The sequence below is a fragment of the Asterias rubens genome, chromosome 11 (genome assembly GCF_902459465.1).
Source record: "Asterias rubens chromosome 11, eAstRub1.3, whole genome shotgun sequence".
In the NCBI taxonomy this organism is placed as follows: Eukaryota; Metazoa; Echinodermata; class Asteroidea; order Forcipulatida; family Asteriidae; genus Asterias; species Asterias rubens.
The window spans coordinates 10,359,569-10,387,180 of record NC_047072.1 but is presented as its reverse complement, the minus strand read 5'-3'; the positions used below and the strand labels follow the sequence as shown (position 1 = coordinate 10,387,180).

General features: G+C 38.9%; 1 long non-coding RNA gene across 1 annotated transcript; it reads left to right on the top strand.

Moving 5' to 3' along the window:
* Positions 1-434: 434 nt before the first annotated feature.
* On the top strand, positions 435-25,940 carry LOC117296924. The gene is made up of 5 exons (XR_004519822.1): positions 435-496; positions 1,943-2,033; positions 22,181-22,346; positions 23,934-24,038; positions 24,593-25,940. It is a non-coding gene; the product is annotated as an uncharacterized LOC117296924 (long non-coding RNA).
* The last annotated feature ends 1,672 nt before the right edge of the window (positions 25,941-27,612 follow it).

Below are 27,612 nucleotides of genomic sequence, written 5' to 3'. Positions count from 1 at the left end.
ACCATAGAGCAAGGACTGGTCCTTGCTCTATGAATTAACGATTAGCTGACGAAGGTTTATGACTTTTTTTTACCGAAACTTGATACTCTTTTAAAAATAAAAACAATCTTTGTGCCCGTTAATAGTAAAAAAATAAAAAAAAACATACGTGGTGATTATCGGTAATTTTGGTTTATTTTGGGAAACGACAGACTGCAATGAAAAAGTTGAAATCTTGTTCAGAATTTTAAAAATTATATCCAAGGAAAGTGAAAAAAACTAAATAAACCACTGGTTGAAAGACTACTATGTGATGAATATTCATTTTCCGTCTCAGATATACGGCGATGCCATTGGATAAAAAAACCTAAACATTTTGACGTCAACAAAAGCGGTGACACCACCCCGCCACCACCGATCTAGGATTCGGCAGTGCGCATGCGCGGGTTGAGCAGCGCCATTTTACAACTAAGAGGATATGACTTGGTGACGTTGTTCTTAATTTCACCAAAAAAAGGTAAATCTTTTTTGTTTTAATTTCTTCCTGTCGAAATGCATTTCCGTAAAACCGCTGGTATTTCGCGCATGGTAATCTTTGGTTATTTAGCACTTAAAATACATGTACAAAATCCGCTCAATTTCCTTCTGACTCCAGTCCGTGCCGAATGAAAACACACTGACACTGTCATGAATGCGTGTTCTGGGGTGGACTTCACAAAGGTAGTCCTAACTTAGGACTAGTCCTAGGCAATGCTAAGAGATAGGACTGGTCCTAAGTTAGGACCAGTAACTCATCCTTACTTGGGACTGGTCCTATCTCTTAGCATTGCATAGGACTAGTCCTAAGCTTTAGGACTACCTTTGTGAAATCCACCCCCTGTTCACTGTGTGCCACTCACTGTCACTGGTGGTGCCACAACACAGTTAGTTAGCAGTAGTTTACAGGCAGGACCCGCTTAACCGCATGGTATTCAGTAAATAGCGACGACAAAGAGTAAGTGGGAGCTATAATAATACGATACTCAAAATTAAAATCCCATATTCCAAATCTATTTAAATCATTAAAAAATGATTAATATTATTGATTTTCATGTTCCTGCTTATCTGAATAAATAATTAGTTTTTTAAATAATCATTTCTATCTACTACTCCATGCCAGGAGGTGAAATCGTTTTTTGAATAGAAACACGCTTTTATGCGGATATCCTTTCCGCCATTTGTGTCACCAACCGTAGCGGGCACATTGGCCTGAAGAGCACATTCCCTCCAAAATGTGTCGCTTGTCTTGGTGTATCTCTATGAAATATTTTGCAAGCAAAAACATTGTATGCCCAATGGTTGTATTATCTGCCATCTTGCATCTGGCGATTATCGAGTCTCGTCTATCAATCTCGCATTATGTTTTTCATTCAAGAATATTGGGTTTTTCCATTTTTGTTAACGATCTGATCCATGCTGTTCACGCACAGAATGGTTATGTCCAACTCTGTCGTGGCTCAGCGGGTCATCAATTATTTGGGTTGGGATTATTCCACTCATAGAGGGCGTTCTGAGTGGTGATCGGTGATCTCTGTGACGCGGCGCCAATATAGAGGGGGTTTCGCGATAGTTGAGTGTTGGTGAACAACAATTTGCACCAATACCAGATTATGCACATTATCGATATCGCTCAGCATGTCTGGTCTGTTTAAAAAAAATTACTTGTCTTAATACAGTTGATGATCGTGTGTACCATACAGCCGTCAAAAGTGTCTGATGGGTCAAGTTGTATGACCTGTGAATCGTCAAGTATGAATTGTTTGAACTCCCATTCTTACTCGTGATCATGTGCATCGTTAAACGTCATTATAACATCTGTTATTGTGGTTGATAAATAGGGCCTACTGACTCTCTTGTTCGTTACAGAAAATGATATGAATCATATCTAGCCCTTTTAATGGAAGTTCTTATACTTTATTTGCAGATGTGGTTGAACTACTAAGATGCATTAAAGATGTTTCAAGACTCAAGGTCAGATCTGCACATCAAGCTTGCAAGAAGAAGATTGGAATCAGGTCAGTGCAGATCACATCCAGAAATGGATCCAATTGTATCAATAAAACATTCACTGTTGCTTCAGTAAATTCCAGTAATGATTAATGTAAAATTACAAATTCCTATGTTATGACAATCAGGGACAAAATGTTGTAAATGGTTCTGCAGAACTCATGCAGCATCAACTTGTAAGTCCACTCAGGATGAATGGCCTGTTTTTATTGTTTATGTATAATCCACATTATATTTTTCGAATGGACCATGCAATACTACATATAAAAAAGTATCAACAAATCATTGAGGTCTTTAGAAATCTACACTTATTATTGGTATATCCAAATCATTTAATTTACTTCACACAATGGCTTTTGTGGAAATAGTTTTGTGAAATAAACTCTGAATTGTAGATTCAATTAACTACAAATGTACTTGCCTTCAGCTCGTACATTCCATAAACAATTAGTCATTTATACACTTTCTTATCCACTCTCCTAAAAGTATATATGCACAGTCTGCTGCTCATCTCAGAACTATAAGGTCGCTAATGGCTTTTTCATATTTCTCATGATCAAAAGATCATTAGGTGAAAAATGCATACAATTTTGAAAAAGTAGATAAAAATCAACAAACTAAAATTTTACTTTGAAATGATATTTTCTAGTTGCCAAACAATTTTGAAAAACGCTATTGATCAATAAACCCCATTTACTAGAAGCTCAACAATACTGGCTTAAACTGGTGATGTGGTTCTGTTTGGGGCCAAGCTTTGGGTGGAGAATCTTGGTGAGATGTCTGGCCTTGTTGTAGATTGTTAAAACCCTGGGCGCCATGATGGGATGGAGGGGAATATCGGGATTGTCAACGTGGGTTGACTGAAGAAACAAGGGCAGGTGGATGCAGAGGTCTTTTGATGGCAGTACCTGGGTGAGCTGATGGCCGTAGACTGATGGAGAGATTTGAGCTTGTTGCTGATCTTGCATTCAATGGCCAAGATGGGGTTTTTTGGTAGGCGTCTGTAAGTGTCAGTCGACAGAATTTTAGTCACCTTGTGGTCATACTTAGTGGTAGATAGGTCCACAGTGGTGTGTCGGCTGGCATGAAGTGGATGGATTGGTCTTTAGGTAGGGCTTAGATGGCAGCATTCTACTGCTTGCTTTTGAATGATCTTGGTAGGTTGGTGTTCTTGAGGATTAGCAGGATCTGGATACGGACTTGAGTTAGGTTTAGGCTAGTTAGGCTAGAGTTAGGTTGAGTTAAGGTTAGGGTTTGTGGTCGAGTCCACATCTGACTTATAACCTCAAGGAGACTGCGATTCTGTCGACCAACACTTACATACATTTACCAAGAAACTCCATTCTGGCCATCGAACACAAGATCAGCAACAAGCTCCGATCTCTTCATCAATCTAAGACCATCAGCTCACCCAGGTACTGCCATGAAAAGACTTCTGCATCCCCTTGCCCTCATTTCTTCGGTCAACCCATGTTGACAATCCCGATATTCCCCTCCATCCCATCGTGGCGCCCAGGGTTTCAACAATCTACAACAAGGCCAGACATCTCACCAGATTCTCCACCCACTACTTGGCCTCAAACAGAACCACATCACCAGTTTAAGCCAGTTCGTCAACATCATAAATGACATTCACCTCGGTCAAACCGACATTCTTGAGAGTTTTGACAAAGTCTCTCTCTTCACCAACATACCTTAGAAAGAAACATGTCTCATCTCAAATAATTAATGCCTTCAAGTTAATCCCTCCATGACAGACCCCACAAGCCTCACTATTCAACAAGTCATCTTTTTTCTCATTACCTGCGTATTTTCACCAAGCTTCTAATTGAGGGACTAGTTTTATGATATACAAGTTTCTAGTAGGCTTCATTATGGTCTTCCTTGCACACACTTAAATACCTCAATGATTTTGGACACTATTTTATCTGTAGTAATTGCATTGTTCATTCTAAAAACATGATATGAATTATTTGTAACCAATAAAAATAGGGCATTCATCTTGAATGGACTTTTCACAGGACTCAGGAAAGTACTGAGTAAACAGTGTTAACACACATTGGTGTAAGGGTTAAACCACAATTGTCAATCTTTATCCTGGATGCAAATTTAACATCTTTTAAAATAGGAATCGTAGTTTTACATCAATCATTACTAAGTTTTACCAAAGCAACAGCTGTCACTGCAGTGCTCAGAACTATAATACAGTCTTTATTGCAATTTGTATGGGTCTCATAAAAATGCTTTGCATATTGTTTAGCTCCTGGTAATTGTATATGAAACAAATTAAACAAATTTGATTTCGCAATAATAAGTGTAGATTACACATGCATGCATATTTTAAGTAATTTTACGAAGGGCCTCAAATCCTCGGCAGCCAAAAATGTATGTTTGGAGAAATCATGTTTAAATATTAAAAGTTAATTTTGAAATAACTGGCTAGTATGTACATGTAGACTTTTCACGGTTAAATTTTTTGAAATTTTACACTGACAGCTATCTGGTCCTGTTACCGTAAACGTTAATATTCCAAAGTAATTTTTATTATCTTGTTGATTCGTTACATAATTACATAATTGGTATTAACAAAACTTGTATAAGATCACAGATTTACATCAAACTTACTAGATCTAATGATGATTGACACTGACAGTAGAAAACATTACATGAAATGTTTCTGTCTGAAATGTCATATTTTATGAGAAATTTATAAAGCTAATTTCCCGTTTTGAGTTTGTTGTACAGTGAGCGAAAAATGTGTTATATCAGTTTTTCACACGTTTCTCATGACCCAGGTGGTCTTTAACCTGTAGGGCCTTTAGTTTTTTTGTTTTTTTTTTGTAAATGGTGGATTACACAAAGTGCTATACACTGCCAGGAGTGCCATTAACTGTTTTGTTAGCAAAAGTCAATAATGTAATGTTGCTTTAAACATACCTTTTACAGAGTATATTTGTGTAGTGTGATGAATTGGTTAGAGGGCTAATTATTAAGTTGTTTGCTGTTTGCTTGTGGGACAGCTGTGTATTTGACCATGGTGCCTCTGTAATTTTCCTGAATGAGAAAGAGAGTTTTATAAAGAGGCACTGGACACTATTGGTCAGTACTCAAAATAATGTTTAGCATACAAAAACCTTGGTAACCAGCAATGGAGAGCTGTTGATAGTATGAAACATTGTGAGAAACGGCTCCCCCCTGAAGTAACATATAGTTTGTTTAGAAAGAGGTGATTTCTCATTCAAACAATAAAATACTTCAGCTTATTTATATAAGCCTTTTATTATGCATCTAAAAGCACACACATTTATGCAACAAGGGTGTTCTTCGTTCAGTATTCTCTTGCAATTGCGATGACCAATTGAGTCCAAAGTTTTTTGATGTGTGTGTTTGGATACACCAATTGAGAATACTGGTCTTTGTCGTTTAACAAACATGTCCAGTACCTTGCAATATTTGCAGTACTGAAGTGAATATTAAACATTTATTCAACTAGCACATTCTGTTTCAACTTTGATCTTGCATTGCATCTCTATTGCTGTTCGCTATTTTTTAATTTCAGTTTAAGTTTTACTTTGTTTAAATTTTATCCATCATGAAGTGTGATTGCAGAAAAAAAATCACATTTACGTTTTATATTATATGTGGCCTGGGCGACTTGTGTGACTAGGGTCGTTGTCACGACTATTGATTGCTAAGACGAGTCGGGACAACCGCTATTCAACTACTAGGTTAACCATGCTGCCTTGAATATCACTAGAAATAGTCGCAACTTCCCTGCTTCGTTAAAAACCAATTGTGTTGGTCACAACCATTCATGACCACAGAATTTACTTACACGTATGAAACACAATCAGATATCAGTGACACAGTCTATCAATCCTTTCAGCAGTAATTTTACTATAATGCGCCTGCTGCAAAAAAAAATGCTGACTTGCATCTTGGAAATTAAAAATTACTCGCAACTACATGTAGTTTAAAATTGAAACTGTTTGTGGTGTGACTAGTCAAGTAGTAAATTTCACTAGTCGTCCAGGCTTACCCCTGTTGTTAATACCTATAGATACTATGTTAATATGTTGCATTTTTAAAGTTTAATTTCTACATGGTTACTGGTATTACTATTTAAAAAAGCTTTTGATAAGGCACTGGACACTATTGGTAATTACTCAAAATAGTTGTTGGCATAAACTTTACTTGGTAAACACACTTGAAATTGAACTAAATTTTGCTTGAGTCTTGTTGTGGCGGCATCTGTTACTCTTGTAAAAAAACCTCCAAAAGGAATAATTGTTTAGAAATGTTTTGCATGATTTTGGCAGTTTCTCAGCAAACCTGAACTCCATCCCATTTTGTTCTGTCACTTTTTCAAACTTGAATAATTAAGTGATATCAACTTTTGAGACTCAATTTTCACAGCATTACCTTGAAGGACCTACATGTAGCTTGGGGTGTGTTCTGTTACTCTCAATGAACTGTTGTTGACTTTTCAGCAAAGTATAATTGACTTTTCCTGAAATTTATGTCATGTCCCACTTGTGTGCTCTCCCTCTCTTTCAGAGGTAGGTAGTCTATGTGCAGGAAAAACCATCATCCTAACTTTCAGCACAAACACACAATATTTGTAGCCAATGGAGATACTGGCCGTGGGAGATAGAGAAAGACTTTAGGCCTGAAGCCTTTTTCAGTTGAAGCCCAATTGATCAAATGAGCCAATATTTTCACAGAATTGTTACTTTGTGCATGTTGGGATACACCAAGTGAGCTACTGGTCTTTGACAAATACCAAACGTGTTGAGTGCCTTTAAGTAAAATAGGGAACAAATAGAGAAACCTAAAACAACATGTCATTTCTCTCAGTGGCCTTTAAACCACCAATCACATGAAATGCCTTCTACAAATTGTATTTCTTATGAGGGTGAACCGATATCACACAACACAAAAAATGTCTGTTTGAAAATTTGTTTTTCATTGGTACTTGAGCCGTCACTCAAATCATAGAAATTAAATTTGTTGTCATGATTGGTAATAATTTTTTTTTTTAAATTTGCAAGTCGCCAGACACACGAGGCCTAAAGTCCACTTCAAGGTGTGAGCTACAATTTTCTTTTTCAGAGGCAGTTGCCACCTACTCCTATGGCTGAAACAGGGTTACCCCTTTTAAATTCCATACGGATGTAGGCTTGATCATCAGTCTGAAGCCTGGCCGGTAGAGCAGAAAGCACTACGTCCCCAATTTTACGTAGCAATAAAGACATTTGTAAAGCGCATAATAATGCAAAAAACTCTCTAAGTGCATAGCTAGAACAATAAAGTGTTTGTCTGATTCTTCTACATGTATCACATTAGATATCAATATGCTTCCAAACAAAAAGTATTAATAATTAAAAGTATACATTATTCCCATTTTTGCTTGTGATTTATGTATCTAGTAACTTTAAATGAATGTGTCATACAATGTAGTTACAATTCAGCTGTAATGTTGTGAAAACTTAACCTTTTTATCTATTGATCTATCTATCTATCTTTCTTTCTTTCTTTTTTTGAACCTGTTGATCAATGGAGCCGAACAGCCAGCCACAGCGCTTTTCTCGATATAGATAATAGTTTAAAACTGACATTGGCTCTAACGCACACGCTTAACTGGAAGTAAAGGTCAAATGGGGTCACACTCTGTGTAGCTTTTGTTTAAAAGTATGCAAAGCCCATGCAATGATTTATAGATTGTACAAACCCATTGTGTGGTTTATGTGTTATGTTTTTTTAGTTTTTTTAGATTAAACTTTTAATTAATGTATTGCAGTACATAATGTAGGATTTAAATTGACCAAGACATGGGGACAAAAAATCACCCAAAATATTCAACATGGTGTTGGAAGTGGTTTTCAAGAACACTTTACTGGATGAGAAGGAAAGGGGTACATTATCGATGGAGCTACATGTATGCTTTGCAGATGATGTAGCTCTATCACCTCTTACGCTAATGACTAAGTGCAAATAAATGAAGTAAACAGCAAAAATAAAGACAATGATTGGAAGATGCACAAGGAAAAGTTCATGACCAACTTCAGATACAGATGACTCAATAATGGTGGAGGACCAAGAGATCACCAGGGTCAATGAATATAAATATCTGTTTTCGGGTACCCATATACCCGGTTAACTGCTACGGGCTTACAGTGGACTGTAAATTGTTCTGGATGGCGGACTCCAAGAGTGGATAATGGAACGAAGACCTGTGTGGATAATGCTAATTGCGTGCACGCTTCCAGTGTACAGTGTGGGCAAGGGTGCTATCTGCATTTCTGGTGACTTAAACATCGTGAAGGAGATGGTATTGTTCTCCTTTAGTCCCATGGTCAATTTGATGATTACATGCTGGTTGTTCAGGTGTTGGAGGAACTGATGATCAAGTGTTATCTTGACAAAACTGACATGAATGTCAACTTTAGTTGGTGATATTGTGCGGCCAATTGGGTGGAGGATCCGTGTTGTAGGTTTGTGAACCCCTGGACACCACTATGTCGTAGAGGGGAACATCAAGGTTGTGTACCACTATCTTTGGTTGACTGAGGAAACGAGGGCAGGGGATTCAGAGAGCTTGAATGCAAATTAAAATTATGCTAAACAAAAGGAGAGACTAGAGCTGCTATGTGATCTTGCATTCAATATCCGGAGTGGGGTTTCTTGTAGGTGTCTGTCCCTAACACAATTCTAACCCTATAGAGCTACCCGGGAGTTCTATAACCCTTACCCTTAATGTTAACCTAACCCCTCACTCATGACAACACTTACAGACACCAACGACTAGGCCTACAACCGACCCTTACAGACACTAACCTTCACTTAGACACCAACTGGCACTTACAGATACCAGATACCTACCAAAGAAACCCCATTCCAGATATTAAATGAAAGATCACATACCAGTTCCGGTCTCAAGTCTAGTGTTCGGTGCAGCGCGATGTGGCAGCTTTCCTGCAAATGTCTCTGTCTTCTCTGTTTTCGTACCACATTGGTTGTCTACTGCATGTCATTTTCAAGGTATTTGAAGTTTGATTTACCTGGAGAGTTGTGACATCCCTTGTATGGACAGGCCGGTCATTGATGTTGCAAGGTTGTAAGCAATCACTGTTCTTCAACAAAAGAACTGGGTACAGATGCTGTGTTGATGCCAAGATCAGGAGAGCATACCACTCTGACAAATTCTGCAGTGCCAATTCCAAGGACATTGTGCATCCTCTGACAAATTCTGCAGTGCCAATTCCAAGGACATTGTGCATCCTCTGACAAATTCTGCAGTGCCAATTCCAAGGACATTGTGCATACTATTCTGACAAATTCTTCAGTGCCAATCCCAAGGACATTGTGCATACTACTATGACAGATTCTCCAGTGCCAATCCCAAAGACATACTGCATACTACTCCTACAAATTATCCAGTGCCAATCCCAAGGACATTGTGCATACCTCTCAGACAAAGTCTCCAGTGCCAGTCCCAAGGAAATGGTGCATTCTGAGACAAATTCTCCAGTGCCAATCCAAGGACATTGTGCATGTACGTCTCTGACAAACTCTCCAGTGCCAATCCTAAGGACATTGTGCATACAGTACGTCTCTGACAAATTCTCCAGTGCCAATCCAAGGACATTGTGCTTTACGTCTCTGACAAACTCTCCAGTGCCTATCCTAAGGACATTGTGCATACGTCTCTGACAAACTCTTCAGTGCCAAGCCCAAGGACATTGTACACACTACTTTGACAAATTCTCGAGTGCCTATCCCAAGGACATTGTGCATACGTCTCTGACAAATTCTCCAGTGCCAATCGCAAGGACATTGTGCATACAGTATACGTCTCTGACAAATTTTCCAGTGCCAATCCCAAGGACATTGTGCACAGTGCATACGTCTCTGACAAACTCTCCAGTGCCTATCCTAAGGACATTGTGCTTACGTAAATTCTCCAGTGCCAATCCCAAGGACATTGTGCATACGTCTCTGACAAATTCTCCAGTGCCAATCGCAAGGACATTGTGCATACGTCTCTGACAAATTCTCCAGTGCCAATCGCAAGGACATTGTGCATACAGTATACGTCTCTGACAAATTTTCCAGTGCCAATCCCAAGGACATTGTGCACAGTGCATACGTCTCTGACAAACTCTCCAGTGCCTATCCTAAGGACATTGTGCTTACGTAAATTCTCCAGTGCCAATCCCAAGGACATTGTGCATACGTCTCTGACAAATTCTCCAGTGCCAATCGCAAGGACATTGTGCATACAGTATACGTCTCTGACAAATTCTCCAGTGCCAATCCCAAGGACATTGTGCATACGTCTCTGACAAACTCTCCAGTGCCTATCCTAAGGACATTGTGCTTACGCAAATTCTCCAGTGCCAATCCCAAGGACATTGTGCATACGTCTCTGACAAATTCTCCAGTGCCAATCGCAAGGACATTGTGCATACAGTATACGTCTCTGACAAATTCTCCAGTGCCAATCCCAAGGACATTGTGCATACGTCTCTGACAAACTCTCCAGTGCCTATCCTAAGGACATTGTGCTTACGCAAATTCTCCAGTGCCAATCCCAAGGGCATTGTGCATACGTCTCTGACGAACTCTCCAGTGCCAAGCCCAAGAACATTGTACACACTACTTTGACAAATTCTCCAGTGCCAATCCCAAGGACATTGTAAACCACAAATATGGTCTATTGACTAACTGTTGAAGAACTCACTGGAGACATTCTACTTTTAAAACTTAACATGGCAAACAAAGATGCCAAAAAGAAGGCCTTTTTTGACCAATATTGATGGAGGATACTGGATGAAGGTTCGAAAATCCAGAGAGAAAGATGGAAGAAACATATCAAAGAAAGCCGAGCACGCCCGACCTGATGAAGATGATGAATATCTGTATAAACTGGAAAGCTAACGTCATGAAATAATAGTTACGTGTAATAATTAGCTTAAACTAATTAGTTAATTTTCTTATTTATATTGACATAAAATATATCTTGATGGGAACCTTATTAATTACTAATAATTAGCTTACAAAGGTAATTGCATATCAAAGCACTGGATGCATATCAATACATGTATGTTATAAATATATTGACAAAATAGGGACACTGCCAATATAGGGCTAGATAGCTCAGTTGGTAGAGCGCCGGCACGTTAATCCGGAGGTCGTTGGTTCGAATCCCACTCTAGTCAATTCTTTGTTCAACCCCAAAAATCATGTTATAAATCTTGTCTGAAGTATGATCCCATGTGACCTTTACTTCTGGCTGAAACCGGGAGTTCAAATTTTCATAATTCAAAAGTTCATATCTCATGAACCAAACTAAATTCACCTTGAAGGGTGTAAGACAAGCTCTTTGGGGAACGTTTAATCATTGCAAGCACATTAAAACTGGAATTGTGAAATGCGCGCTATAAGAGTTTTATTATTAATTTTATTTATTTAATATTACAAAAATCTGTACAGCCATAAAAGTCCCAAATTGAAGCACCAAATTGTTGTATTGAATAGGTTCACTGCGCTCCTTTTCCATTTCCTCTTCTACTTCCCCTTCTCTCTTTTCAAGGAGCACCTTGCCAGTTTAGTTTTAGCTTTTGTTTAGTGTACATATTAGGAGGCGCCTGGACCCCGGAATGGTCGACACTTCATTGATGTCAGTTGGAGTATATATACACACAGATCTCCTGCTGGCGGGAAAGGCGTATCCCCACACTGCGGTATGGGTACTGGCCGGGTGTTCTTACATTGCTCTTTCTGTTGTGTTCCTCAACCCTCTTGTTTAGGTTATATTTTGTCCATACTATTCCAACAAAGATTGCCACATAGGACAGTACCATTTGTGGACTACGTGGTTTTACAATAAACATTTGTAAAGATTTTAGTAGTACTGCTGGTTTATAGTGGGAATAATGTTTGAGGTTAGTGTAAAACAAGGTTGAAACAGACATGTAAAACATCCAATATACACATTTTTGTAAATTAAGATAAATGTCAGTAGATTTAAAGATGTTTAAGTTTCCAGTGAAGCCCACAGTGTTTAAAATAGCCAGTTTTAGAAATTGCTGGAACTGCATGTTTCATGAAAGCAGATTGTTACATTTAGGAGTAATGGACTTCCCCTGGTAAAACTGAGTAACTACGGTAAAATAAAAGAGTTGTACTGGTTAGTAATATGCTTCTTGGAAGAAAATAATTTTGTAGGTTCATTATACAAATAGCTATTACATGTGTATTGGCAATATGTTTCTTTTGCGTTAAATTCAATATAGATTCCCAAATATTTAATACCGTTTACCTGAGTTAGGAGAATGGACGAGGAAGTGTAGTTTCGCCGGATAGAATGTATGGGCCGAAGGCGAGTAGAATGCGATAACGAATTTACATTAGGAAGAGTCTATTTTTCTGACTTTTGTCATTGATTATAACAGTTTCAATTAAATGGTTTTCTCAATAATAAGTGTACATTCATAAGATTACTGATATGCAAAGATATTCATATGCTAAACTACTGGTCAGCATTCATTTGGTGTACTCTTCTAAAGAGATCAACATGCGGACCAAGAGTGGCCATCAGCAAAGCTCGATACTGCAGAGTCTGTTGCACATTCAAACACATGTACCGTCTCTTTCAACTCCGGAGAACTTGCATCTACATCAAAAGACAGCCATCATCGCACATTATGTTACCATGGTTATTCCAAAGTAAATTTATCTTGCTATTGATTTGATTGTTTTACATAGCTTTCACAGATTATGTATAATTTATGTTATATTGTGACAACTTTTTTAATTGTAAAAAGGCACTGGACACATTTGGTAATTTTCAAAGACCAGTTTTCGCACTTGGTGTATCCCAAAATACAAGTTTGCATATAATAACAATCAGTGAAAATTTGCGCTCAATTGGTCATCGAAGCTGCAAAAGAATAATGGAGCCATTCCCCACAATGTTTTATACAATGTACTGATCAACAGCTCTTCATTAAACATTAACAAGTCAGTTTTATGCTAACAATTGTTTTTTAGCAATAGCTAGTGTCCAGTGCCTTTAAGGTTCTTGTTTGTGGTTCTGTTTATTGCTACAATTAATACTCTGTTAAAATTGTTCACTCTGTAATTTTGTTTAATAAGGAAGGTTTAGAATAATATAGAGGATAATGTCCATATCCTACCAACACTTTTTCATTCGTTAGGAAATAATTTTAGATTGAATTTACTCAAATGAGATACTCCTGGTGGTAAAAATAAGTGAACAAGTGGTGGCAGGATAGTGTACAGTGAATGTTTCCTTAATTGTATCTAATTGTGTGTACTTTGTCAAACATTATCTATCCAGTACAATGCCAGTTTGCTCAGTTCACAATTAAATTATTTTAACTGGAATTTTTGTTGGTAAGTTAAAAGATAACATGTTTTAAGACAGTTATTTTCAAGTTGAACTATTCACTTTAGTTTGCAACGAATTGACAGTTGAGTGTAGATTCACAAAATAATCTACACTTTCATCAATATAGTTTATTTCGTTAAAAATTAAAGAAGCTTGTCGTGGTAAGAGCATCGAATTCAAGTTCTGGTGGTTATTCATCGGAATGTGGGTTCGAATCTTATCATGGCACTTGTGTTCACACAAGGGTATAAATGGTCACCTGTGTGAGGGTAGGGGTTAAAAAGCCACTTGCACCATACTGCAGCTCAGGGCTGTATACTCTATAGAGAGCTGAGAAAGCTTCAAGGAATGTTATTGGCCCAATGACGAGGCCACTAATGTGAATCACATTGATATGGTTATTGTGAAATGCGCTAAACACTAAGAACTAGTTATTATGAAAGGAACAGACTGAGCAAACTTGTACTGACTAATACAAAATATAGATTGATTTGAGAACATTTTTTAGGCTTGATGATCTGTAAGACACTGGATACGTTTGGTAATTGTGAAAGACTAATTTTCTCACTTGGTGTATCCCTAAATATCCAATAACATTACAAACAGTGAAAATTTGGGCTCAATTGGTCATCAAAAGTGCAAGAAAATAATGGAGCAATTTCTCTGAATGTTTTTTTTTTTTTTTACTATCAACAGGGAGAAAGGTCATTTGTTATGGTACCAATTGTTTGGATTATTTACCAATTATGTCCAGTGCCTTTAAGATTTTTATTTGTGGTTCTGTTTATTGCTACAGTTTATACTCTGTTAAGATTCGTCAATCTGTGATTTTGTTTAATAAGGGAGGTTGAAAATATAGAGGATAATGTCCATATCCAACCACCGCTTCGTTCGTTTTCATTCGTTATGAAATATTTTAGATTGAATTTGCTCAAATGAGATACTCCTGGTGGTAAAAATAAGTGAAAAAGTGGTGGCAGGATATGGAAATTATTCCAAGATTACAGTGTACAGTGTAAATGTTTCCTTATTTTTATCTAATTTTGTGTACTTTGTGAAACATTATTGAGTACAATGCCAGTTTGCTCAGTTTACAATTAAATTATTTTAAATGAAAGTGTTTTGGTATATAACATGTTTTCAGCTGTGTTTTGTTGGACGATGATCATGTTATCTTTTAATTTGGGAAGACGGCTATTTATCAAGTTGAACTATTCACTTTAGTTTGTAACAAATTGACAGTTGAGTGTAGATTCACAAAAATAATCTACACTTTCATCAATATTGTTTATTTTAATTAAATTTAAAGGAAGGGTGTCGTGGTATAAGAGCGTCGAATTCAAGTTCTGGTGGTTAATCATCGGAATGTGGGTTCGAATTTGGTCATGGCACTTGTGTACACTCGCTGGGATATTATTCTGTACAAGCATTGTGCACGACGCCATTATTTGGCAGTTTTTGATTTTTATTTCAAGAGGTTTACTTTCTCTGAGCCATAAAAGTTTGTTGGATACCTATCTTTTTTAAAGGGAAGGTACACTGTTGGTAATTGTCAAAGACCAGTCTTCTCACTCGGTGTATCCCAACATAAGCATAAAATAACAAGCCTGTGGAAATTTGGGCTCAATCGGTCACCGAAGTTGTGAGAAAATGATGAAAGAAAAAAACACCATTGTTGGACGAATTTGTGTGCTTTCAAATACGAATAAAAGACTTCTAGCTAAAAGTCTTTTATTTCTCTAAGTGAGAAATTACCTCTTTCTCGAAAACTACATTACTTCAGAGGGAGTTGTTTCCCACAATGCTTTATACTATCAACATCTCTCCAATGCTCCTTCCCAAGTTAATATTTGTTTCGAGTAATTACCAAACGTGTACCTTCCCTTTAAATAAATAAATCACTATCGGTATTTAATTTTTTTTAATTTTTTTTTTTATTATATAATTTTAAATCAAAAGAACTTATCTGGGACAGGGAGTGGGTCTGCATGTTGTGTATTTTTAAACCTGAAATGGAATTGATACTGCAGTACATAACATTGTTTAAATTATATGTGTTTTATTTTGTAATATCCAACTCTTATTTTTCAACATTTGGTTTGCAATCAAGTGCTCCGGTAGGCCTATAGGTGAACCGGTTGAAGTTGAACCGGTTAAAGTTGAACTATTTAATTGTTTAAACAAGTGAATCGTGACTCGGACGCGGACTTGACCCAAATGATTCGCGACTCGGACTCATCAGACTCAAACAAGTGACTCGGGACACGGACTCAACCCAAGTAACTTGTGACTCATGACTCGACCTTGACATAGGTGACTCGACTGCAACACTGCTTAATTGTATCTAATTTTGTGTACTTTGTCAAACATAATCTATCTGGTAAATTGGAAGTTTGCTCAGTTTTTAATATATATTTTAACCGGAAAGTGTTTCTGTAAATCGAAAGATAACATGTTTATGCATCCATTGTAGGCCAACACTGAAAGAAAATATACTCAGGCGGTTCTTGCCCTCCTTTTTGGCACTTAAAATCTAGCTTAGTCTCATCATCTACTTGGGTTTTTCTTGGTTGGGTTTTTTCGCCCATGGCTAGCTCCATGGTATAACTCACTCCACTACAACAGTCTTTACTTCTCTGTCAGGGCATGCAAAAGACTATCTATCTCTGCAAAACCCTGTAAAACCCTGTATGAACTTTTTGTCATAGGACGCAAGGCCAAGAATCCTTCAAACTCTTGGGGACAGGTTTACCTTCTGTAGTCTATACAGAAACGCCTTTGTACAACATTGGCAGCCCACAGGCTATACGAGAGTTCTATCACACCTCTTTTCTTTATGCCAACAGCCTGTCTTTGTATCTCTCCTAAGGCACAGTCAGAGTCCCCATCTTGGTCTCTGTTTTACTGGCCTGGCATCTCCAGTGGTTTTGTGTTGTTTCATAACATCAGTCCTACCTATATCTTGACCCCCACTGGAGAAAACGTCTTGGAACTCTACCAAACACGTCATGACTGGACCAGCTTACTCGTTTTGTACATTGTCTGTACCTCTTGTAAATAAGTGTAGTAAATGCAAAGACAAACCTCGCTTTGGCTCACTAGACTCGTTTGCCTTATTTCTAATTGCCTAATGTTCCACAGTGGGAATTAATCCCACAGTGATAGTTTATCGAGCCACTATGGAATGATCTGGTTCCCTACTCTACAAGTGATCTGGCTAATACTACTCTCTTCCTTTATCTAACACTCTAGCCTAAGTGTCTGTCCTCATGAGCTTTCTCTACTGAGCCACTCTGTCCTGGCTTGTTTTGTTTAACTCTTTAAACAATCCAAGCACAGCGGTCTTCATTTCTTTCTCTATTTCTCTGAGAATAGAGTAGATCCAATGGCAGCCTCAGCAGTTTGCTCATTTGAGTGGTCCCTCCATCGGAAGCTTGATGAAGATACGCAAGTACTGAGAAGAACTGTCATGTGGTGATCAACTTGTAGGCGTTGTTTTGTGATGAGGCATGCTTCTTTCAGGGTATGTCGGTGAAGAGAGAGACTTCATGTACATCAAAACTTACAACAATGTCCGATTGACTGAGGTAGATGGTGACGAAATGACTTTGGTTGGTGATGTGATGCTTTGTGAGGCAGCTTGAGACTAATGGAGAGATAGGAGCTAGTTGGTGATCTTGTGTTCGATGGCCAGGATGGGGTTTCTTGGTAGTTGTCTTTAAGTGTCGGTTGAGAGAATCTTTGTTGGCTGACGTGTGGATGGATTGGTCTTTAGGTAGGGCTCAGATGGCAGCATTTTATTGCTTGCTTGTGTTAGGTTTTGGTAGCTTAGAATTCTTGATGGTTTGAAGGATCTGGATTCGGACTTTGTTAGGATTAGGTTTAGCATTAGGATTAGGATTAGGATTAGGGTTAGGGTTAGGGTAACTTTGATAGTGGATGCAAGTTGTTCAGGTGTTGTAGGAACTGATGAAGTGTTGTCCAGGCCATTGAACACAAGATCACTAACCAGCTCCGATCTCTCCATCAGTCTCAAGCTGCCTCATAAAGCATTACATCACCAACCGAAGTCGGTTCGTCAACATCATTAAGGACATTCACCTTTGTCAATCGGACATTGTTGTAAGTTTTGATGTAGTCTCTCTCTTCACCATAGTACCCACGAAAGAAGCATGCCTGATCCCCAAACAACACCAACAAGCTGATCCCTCCATGACAGAACACATAAGCCTCACTCCTCAACAAGTCAACAATCTACACCACTTTCGTTTCTTAAACTGTGTTACCTAAGACATTTAAGTCCTCTACATAGGTCAGTAGGATTTTCCACTGCAATCCTAACGTGACCTTCTCCTTAAGTCTCTTGAAAGTAGCTGGGTCATTATAGAGCCCAAAATGCATACATTTCCATATGTATAGCCTATTTCTCACAACAAATGCGGACTTCTGAAGCAACCTGCCAATATCCCAACGCCAAATCTAGTGTTGAGAACCACTTAGAACCGTTTAACGCATTGAATGCGCACTTACTCTCACACAGGGGTAAAGAAACTCTTTGGTCCCACTCTTTGGTTGCAGCATCAACCACAGAAATATCTCACTCTTTGGTTGCACCGTCAACCACAGAAATATCTCACTCTTTGGTTGCACCGTCAACCACAGAAATATCTCACTCTTTGGTTGCACCGTCAACCACATAAATTTCTTATTCTTTGGTTGCCCTGCCAACCACAGAAATGTCTCACTCTTTGGTTGTCCTGTCAACCACAGAAATGTCTCACTCTTTGGTTGCCTAGTCAACCACAGAAACTTCTATCTCTTTGGTTGCGTCGTCAACCACAGAAATTTTTATATATCTGGTTGCACCGTCAACCGCAGAAATGTCTTATTTTTTGGTTGCCCTGTCAACCACAGAAATGTCTCACTCCTTGGTTGCCCGGTCAACCACAGAAATTTCTATCACTTTGGTTGCGCTGACAACCACAGAAATGTATCGTTCTTTGGTTGCGCTGACAACCACATAAATGTATCACTCTTTGGTTGCCCGGTCAACCACAGAAATGTATCGCTCTTTTGTTGCCATATCAACCATATAAATGTCTCACTCTTTGGTTGTCGCCGTTAACCACAGAAATGTCAACCACAGAAATTTCTATCTCTTTGGTTGCGTCATCAACCACCGAAATGTCTCGCTCTCTGGTTGCGCTTAACCACGTAAATGTGTTGCTCTTTGGTTGCCCTGTCAACCACAGAAATTTCTATCTCTTTGGTTGTGCCATCAACCACAGAAATGTACAGCTCTTTGGTTGCGACATCAACCACATAAATGTATTGCTCTTTGGTTGCGCCGTCAACCTCATGAATGTATTGCTCTTTGGTTGCCATGTCAACCACAGAAATTTCCATCTGTACGGTTGTTCCGCCAACCACAGGAATGTATCGATCTTTGGTTGCCATGTCAACCACAGAAATGTCTCACTCTTTGGTTGCGGCATCAACCACATAAATATATTGCTCTTTGGTTGCCCTGTCAACCACAGAAATGTATCGCTCTTTGGTTGCGCCGTCAACCACATAAATGTATCGCTCTTTGGTTGCGCCGTCAACCACATGAATGTATTGGTCTTTGGTTGCGGCATCAACCACATGAATGTATTGCTCTTTGGTTGCGGCATCAACCACATGAATGTATTGGTCTTTGGTTGCGGCATCAACCACATGAATGTATTGCTCTTTGGTTGCGCCGTCAACCACAGAAATGTATCGCTCTTTGGTTGCGCCGTCAACCACAGAAATTTATTGCTCTTTGGTTGCGCCGTCAACCACATGAATGTATTGCTCTTTGGTTGCGGCATCAACCACATGAATGTATTGCTCTTTGGTTGCGCCGTCAACCACATGAATGTATTGCTCTTTGGTTGCGCCGTCAACCACATGAATGTATTGCTCTTTGGTTGCGGCATCAACCACATGAATGTATTGCTCTTTGGTTGCGCCGTCAACCACATGAATGTATTGCTCTTTGGTTGCGGCATCAACCACATGAATGTATTGCTCTTTGGTTGCGCCGTCAACCACAGAAATGTATTGCTCTTTGGTTGCGCCGTCAACCACATGAATGTATTGCTCTTTGGTTGCGGCATCAACCACATGAATGTATTGCTCTTTGGTTGCGGCATCAACCACATAAATGTATTGCTCTTTTGTTGCGCCGTCAACCACAGAAATGTATTGCTCTTTGGTTGCGCCGTCAACCACATGAATGTATTGCTCTTTGGTTGCGCCGTCAACCACATGAATGTATTGCTCTTTGGTTGCGCCGTCAACCACATGAATGTATTGCTCTTTGGTTGCGCCGTCAACCACATCAATGTATTGCTCTTTGGTTGCGGCATCAACCACATGAATGTATTGCTCTTTGGTTGCCCTGTCAACCACAGAAATGTATCGCTCTTTGGTTGCCATGTCAACCACTGAAACTTCTATCTCTTTGGTTGCGCCGTCAGCACAGAAATTTCTATCTCTTTGGTTGCGCCGTCAACCACAGAAATGTTTCACTCTTTGGCTACACGGTCATCCATAGAAATGTATCGCTCTTTGGTTGCGCCCTCAACCACAGAAATGTCTTGCTCTTGATGGTTGTGCCGTCAACCACAGAAATGTCTTGCTCTTTGGTTGCCCTATCAACCACAGAAATGTCTCGCTCTTTGGTTGTGCCGTCAACCACATAAATGGATTGCTCTTTGGTTGCCCTATCAACCACAGAAATGTATCGCTCTTTGGTTGCCCTGCCAACCACATAAATGGATTGCTCTTTGGTTGCCCTATCACCCACATAAATGGATTGCTCTTTGGTTGTGCCGTCAACCACATAAATGGATTGCTCTTTGGTTGCCCTATCAACCACAGAAATGTCTCACTTTTTGGTTGTGGCATCGACCACATAAATGTATTGCTCTTTGGTTGCGCCGTCAACCACATGAATGTGTTGCTCTTTGGTTGCCATGTCAACCACAGAAATTTCCATCTGTTCGGTTGTGCCGTCAACCACATAAATGTATTGCTCTTTGGTTGCCCTATCAACCACAGAAATGTCTTGCTCTTTGGTTGTGCCGTCAACCACATAAATGGATTGCTCTTTGGTTGTGCCGTCAACCACAGAAATGTCTTGCTCTTTGGTTGCCCTGTCAACCACAGAAATGTCTTGCTCTTTGGTTGCCCTATCAACCACAGAAATGTCTTGCTCTTTGGTTGTGCCGTCAACCACATAAATGGATTGCTCTTTGGTTGCCCTGCCAACCACAGAAATGTATTGCTCTTTGGTTGCCCTATCAACCACATAAATGTCTTGCTCTTTGGTTGTGCCGTCAACCACATAAATGGATTGCTCTTTGGTTGCCCTATCAACCACAGAAATGTATCGCTGTTTGGTTGCCCTATCAACCACAGAAATGTATCGCTGTTTGGTTGTGCCGTCAACCACATAAATGTCTTGCTCTTTGGTTGCCCTGCCAACCACAGAAATGTATAGCTCTTTGGTTGTGCCGTCAACCACATAAATGTCTTGCTCTTTGGTTGCCCTGTCAACCACAGAAATGTCTTGCTCTTTGGTTGTGCCGTCAACCACATAAATGGATTGCTCTTTGGTTGTGTCGTCAACCACAGAAATGTCTTGCTCTTTGGTTGCCCTGTCAACCACAGAAATGTCTTGCTCTTTGGTTGCCCTATCAACCACAGAAATGTCTTGCTCTTTGGTTGTGCCGTCAACCACATAAATGGATTGCTCTTTGGTTGCCCTATCAACCACAGAAATGTATCGCTGTTTGGTTGCCCTATCAACCACAGAAATGTATCGCTGTTTGGTTGTGCCGTCAACCACATAAATGTCTTGCTCTTTGGTTGCCCTGCCAACCACAGAAATGTATCGCTCTTTGGTTGTGCCGTCAACCACATAAATGTCTTGCTCTTTGGTTGCCCTGCCAACCACAGAAATGTATCGCTCTTTGGTTGTGCCGTCAACCACATAAATGGATTGCTCTTTGGTTGCCCTATCAACCACAGAAATGTCTCGCTCTTTGGTTGCCCTGTCAACCATAGAAATTTCTATCTCTTCGGTTGTGCCGTCAACCACAGAACTGTATCGCTCTTTGTTAGCAATGTCAACCACAGAAACATCTTTCTCTTTGGTTTCGCCGTCAACCTCAGTTACTTCTATCTCTTTGGTTGTGCCGTCACCCACAGAAATGTCTCACTCATTGGTTGCCCTGTCAACCATAGAAATTTCTATCTCTTCGGTTGTGCCGTCAACCACAGAACTGTATCGCTCTTTGTTAGCAATGTCAACCACAGAAACATCTTTCTCTTTGGTTTCGCCGTCAACCTCAGTTACTTCTATCTCTTTACTTCTATCTCTTTGGACACTATAAGTGGGTACCAGCTAGGGTAAAGGTTGATACTGTGTATGAAAAGCCCTTAGAGCATAAGGTTTCCCAGGTTGTAAACTCCCAAGGGAGCTGAGACAGATTAAAAGAATGTTATGAGACGGTTATTGTGAAACGTGCTCTATATAAGAACTAGTTATTACTACAAATATTATTAAGACATCATGTGGTTTTGGGTCAATAAGTTGTTTTATCATGTGTTGTACTCTTTATTTATTTTACTAATAAACCTCAAGGTAAACAGGCTGGGCATTTTTTTCTTTGCTCAATCCCAATATTCTTTTTTTTTTACTTGTAGGAATCCTGAGAAGATGACACTCTGAGATGTGCAGGAAGATGTGTGGGGAGGCAGCCCACCAGCAAGGCCTCACCTGAAATGGCTGCTGAAGAGACACGAGTACATAAAGTGCCATAGAAGCTTTACTGTAGTGAAATATTTGCCATCATCCTGCAATACACACATGGTAAGTTGCAGTCAAGTTTGTTGTTATTCTATCTATAAATAAATTAGCTAACGGCAGGGCCCAATTTTATGGCTCTGCTTACCGCAAGCACAGAATCGGGGTTACGGAAGCAGGGAATTCTGTGCTTACGACAAGCATATTTCATGGGTTAGCGGTGAAATTTGGCTTCCGTGTGTGCGTACTCCCTGTTACTAGGCATTCTACACTTACAAGGCTAGTGCAGAAACTCGGCGCTTGCTCGTAAGCAGGGAATCGTGATCAAAAGTGCAGAATTCTGCAGTACGCAGAGCCATGAAATTGGGCCCAGTACCGCAAACAAAAAGGTTTGACTGAACTCCTGTATTTGAGATTTGCGTCCAGAATTAAAACAGTTTTCATTTTAATGATTTTGTTTTGGCATGTTATGGCCAAGTTTCTGCGACTGCCTGGTGCCCAACTTTATGGTGTGTGCCAATTAATAATGTCTGTAGGTATGCATGAGTATCTTCAGGGTATTTCATTGTCACCAATTGAATGATTTTACTGACTACGCACATTTTTCTTTACCAGAATGCCTTGTGCGATCATGACCCCAGCGGTGTGTTTTGGCGGTTGTAACCAATAACTTTTGTGGTTGAATCAGCCAATGGTTAATCACAGGCCAATAATCAAAACTTTCATTGGTTACTGTCGCCAAAACGCACCCCTTGAAGTGTAACTTTGAAATATCCTATATTGCATATTTAAGTTAATCCTGTGATTGATCCATCTTATGGTGAAGACTATGCAGAGCGTACTGTAAAAAGATGCATCAAGATAGAGCTACTGGTCCCCTCTCAATGTTTTTTGATCTTGCGTTATGTTAATTGCATACAGTTTTAGGTCATCATATAAAAGCATGATTCATTTGAAATGTTTTGCATCGAAACACAGGCATTTTGACACCCATGTACTTAAAACATAAATGTTTTCAATAAATGGATTAAAGGAGCACGTTGCCTTGGATCGGTTTAGCTGGTTTTTAAAAAGTGTTGTAACCGTTTGTTATAAAATGCATTGATTAGAAAGATATTTTAAAAGTAGAATACAATGATCCACACATATTTGCCTTGAAATTGCGTGGTTTTCCTCTTACCTCGTCATCAACAAACACGGTCGGCCATTTATGGGAGTCAAATTTTGGACTCCAATAAATGGCCGACCGTGTTAGTTCGCAAAGTAAAAGGAAAACCCACGCAATTTCGAGGCAAATATGTGTGGATCATTGTATTCTACTTTTAAAACATCTCTCCAACCATATGCATTTTATAACAAACGGTTACAAACGCTTTTTATAGACCAACTCGTCCGATCCAAGGCAACGTGTTCCTTTAACGTGACGGCATTCTATACCAACTGAGCTATCTAGACCTCTGGCGGTGTCCCTATTTTGTCAATATCTTTGTTCGGGGGTGCCAGTCAGAAGCCATACAACGTTTTAAACTGTCGTGTAGCCAGGGATCATATGACACAGTTGGTAGAAATGTCTACACGTTAATCTGGAGGTCGTTGATTCAACTCCCACTCAAGTCAATTTTGTTTTTCAACCCAAAATTGTTTTCTTTACAGGTCTTAAAGAGACAAGACAAGCACATAAGAAAATGAAATGATGGAAAACCTCTTCAGTTGTTTGTGTTCTGCTCAGATGTTGCCTTAGCGACAAGGGATGCTCAGGTAATACTGCTCAGAATTATCATAACAACAAATCCTTGTGTAAAAGATAAATCGAACATTGAAAGGGGCAGCAGTGTAGACAGACTTATGGAATTTCATGTTGGAAGGGCAAGGCCATTTGCATTTTGCAAAGGGCACTTGCATTGGAAAATCTAAAGTCGATGGGAAACTTTTGAAGGGCACCAAGACATGCCAAGACATTGGGGGGCAATGGTCCTGCAAATATTACGAAAGTGCCCCATGCGAAAACTGTGCAATTTTGTCCATCATTCTCGTTATTTTAACCATGTCTGATGATGTATACAAAGTCAAAACTTATTCAAATTAGCTTATGGTGGCCACTTTACAAACGCCCGGAACAACTCAGAGTATCCATTTTGTTATGATCAGCTAGTTGACCATATTCTTTGAACACAAAACAGAAGTAGGTTCATTATGTTTCCATAATAAAGCTGAGGGGGTGGAAAGTCTTGATTACCTACAGAGGTGAGGTAACCAATAATTATTTCTACTAGTTATTTGTTTTTCTTTGAATTTTTTGTTTTATCTTGCAGTACTTTGATAGCATCTTCAAGGTTATTGGTTCCCGAGTTCATGACAAACCTGGCAATGGCTTGCCTCCACACTGGGAGAGATTGAAAGAGAACAAGTGAGGTGAGGGCGACTCCAGGAATGCATCCCCATTACAGTTTGAGCACGAGGCGGCCATGGATGCAAGTCTATGTCAGACCACCACAATGCACTCTCAAAACTCAATGCATGCATCAAGGACATTCACCAATGGGCCACTGCAAACAAGATGATGCTAAACGCCGCAAAAACAGGACGCAAGTCTATGTCAGACCACGACACTGCTCTTATGAAACTCAATGGATGCACCAAGGGCTATATCATCAATGGACGACTACAAACAAGATTCATGCTTAATGCAGCAAAACAGAAGATCTTCATTTAACATCAAGATTTTTGCAACAGCCACTCCCAGTCATTTCCATCGCAGTTGGTGATGTGAAATCACTCAACGAAAGCCAGAAATCTCTGTGCAGTCATGGATGAACATCTACAGGTATCACTGAAGGCCCATGTCACCACCCTATTATGCCGCTCTTCAATGACTGTCATCCAAAGATGTTTTAAATTTAGAAAATAATGATCCGCACAAATACACCTGGAAATTGTTTGGTTTTCCTTGGCCGTCTTGAACTAACATGATCTGCCATTTTGTTGAAGCAGTAGTTTGACTCCCCAAAAATGGCAAACCATTTTAGTTCACAAAGTATTTGGAAAACCTCACAGTTTTAAAGTACATAATTTAATTATCCGTTTACTTTTAAATGCTATTCTGTCCAACCTGGTTCATGTCATAACAAACTCTTTCATAGCCCAAAACGCCCAAAAGCAATATGTGTCTCTGAAAAGTGTTGATGAAATGAATGAAATGATTGATTGTGATTGCAATTATTGAAGCTTGAGACTCGAAAACAACAATAAGGTTTTGACAAGTACAAGTACTGAGCCTGACAATTTAATGTTGCCTAATTTCTAAAGGGACACGTCGCTTTTGAGTTGGGTGTTTTGAGCTTTCGAAAATGCTTGCTATGAAATGGATGAGGTTGGAAATATGTTTTAAAATTAGAAAATAATTATCCACACAAATATACCTGGAAATTGTTTGTTTTTTCTTGTTGCCCTCCTGAACTATAACACAACCTGCCATTTGTGTTGAAGCAAACTCATGACTCCTGAAAATGGCATACTATTTTAGTTCACAGTGTTATGGAATTTTGTTAAGTGTTAATTTTGTAAGTGTTATGGACTCCACAAAACACAGAGTAAAAGGAAAACCACACAGTTTTGAGGCACCTTAGTGTTGATAATTATACACAAATCTAAAAGCAATGTGTCTCTTGAAGAAGGTTTTGATGAATATGTGATTGAAATTGTGGAAATTTGAGATGAGATGAATTTTCAACAAAGTTTGATAAAAAGTACAGAGTCTGACTTTTTATTGTTGACTTATCCCACATGCCAAAAGGGGACATGTCGCTTTTGAGTTGGGTGTTACTGTTATGGGCTTTAGAAAGTGCTTGCTGTGAAATGGACGTGGTTGGAAATATGTTTTAAAATAATAAAATAATGATACACACAGATAAACATGTACCTGGAAATTGTTTGGTTTTCTTTCTATACTCTCTTGAAGTAACACAGTCTGTCATTTTGTTGAAGCAAATTATGGACTCCTATAAATGGCGGACTATTTTAGTCCACAAAGTAAACATAATTTTTAGACACCACAAAACACAAAATATAAGGAAAACCACACAGTTTTGAGGCACCTTTTAGTGTTTATAACTATACACTACTTCCAAAACATGTTTCCAACCAGGGCCCTATTTCATAAAGCTGTTAGGCAGAAAACACTTCTTGACAAATTTATTTGCTAAGTAAAATTGATGTTATTTTGGGCGGAAACCTATTTCTGTTAAGCAATACTTTTCTGTGCTAAGTAAGTTGTTTTGCTTTCAGGCTTTATTAACTTGGGCCCAGATTCATATCATGTAACACATGCTTTCATAGTCCAAAGTGCAAAATCTAAAAGCAATGTGTCTCTTGCAGAAGGTTGTGTCTCTTGATGATAATTATGTGTTATTGAAATTGCTGAAATTTGAGATGTGATGAATTTTCAACAAGGTTTGATAATAAGTACTGAGCCATGACTGTTTAATGTTGATCTACCTCACATGCTCAAGGGGACATTTTGCATTTCGGTTTGGTGTTTTGTGCTTTAGAAAGTTATTGCTATGAAAAGAATGGGCCTATGGTTGGAAAGATGTTTTCAAATTTTGAAAATAATGACCCACATAAATATACCTGAAAATTGTTTGGTTTTCTTTTCATACCCTCTCGAACTAATACAGTCTGCCATTTTGTTGAAGCAAATTATGGACTCCTCAAAATAGCAGACTATTTTAGTTCACAAAGTAAATGGAAAACTTTGCAGTTTTGAGGCAAATAATGTGAATAATTATACACGATACTTTTAAAACATGTTTCCCAACCAGACTCATGCCCACAAACACTTCATAAAGAGCCAAATAATATAAGCAATGTGTTTCTAAAAGGCTTTAATAAATGTTATTATCAATGAAAATTGAGATGTGATGAATTTTTACAAAGACATGCTCTGATTTTGAGTACTGTCAAGGCCTGATAATTGAAAAATTACAAATTGTTTGAGGGCGTCATTTTTTTAAAAGCATGTTTTGATTTTGCATGGAGTATTTGTTGCTCTGTATTAGCAGGATAAGCTATAAGTTTGTTTGCGCCAAATGATAAACAAACGTCCTGGACAATTCCTCAGAAGTTCCAATGTCTTTTATGACTCTTGTTTTTTAAATTTACTTGTTGTTGTCCACTTGTTGTGAAGAATTTTGTGGAGATTGTGCAATAAAACAAACAAAGTCAATTGATAATTGATATAAATGGTGTGTGAACATAATTTGTATTTTTTGTTAAAAGCCAACTTTAGTTTTAGCCTTCTGGCGAAACATGCAAATCTGGTGGTGGTGGTGGT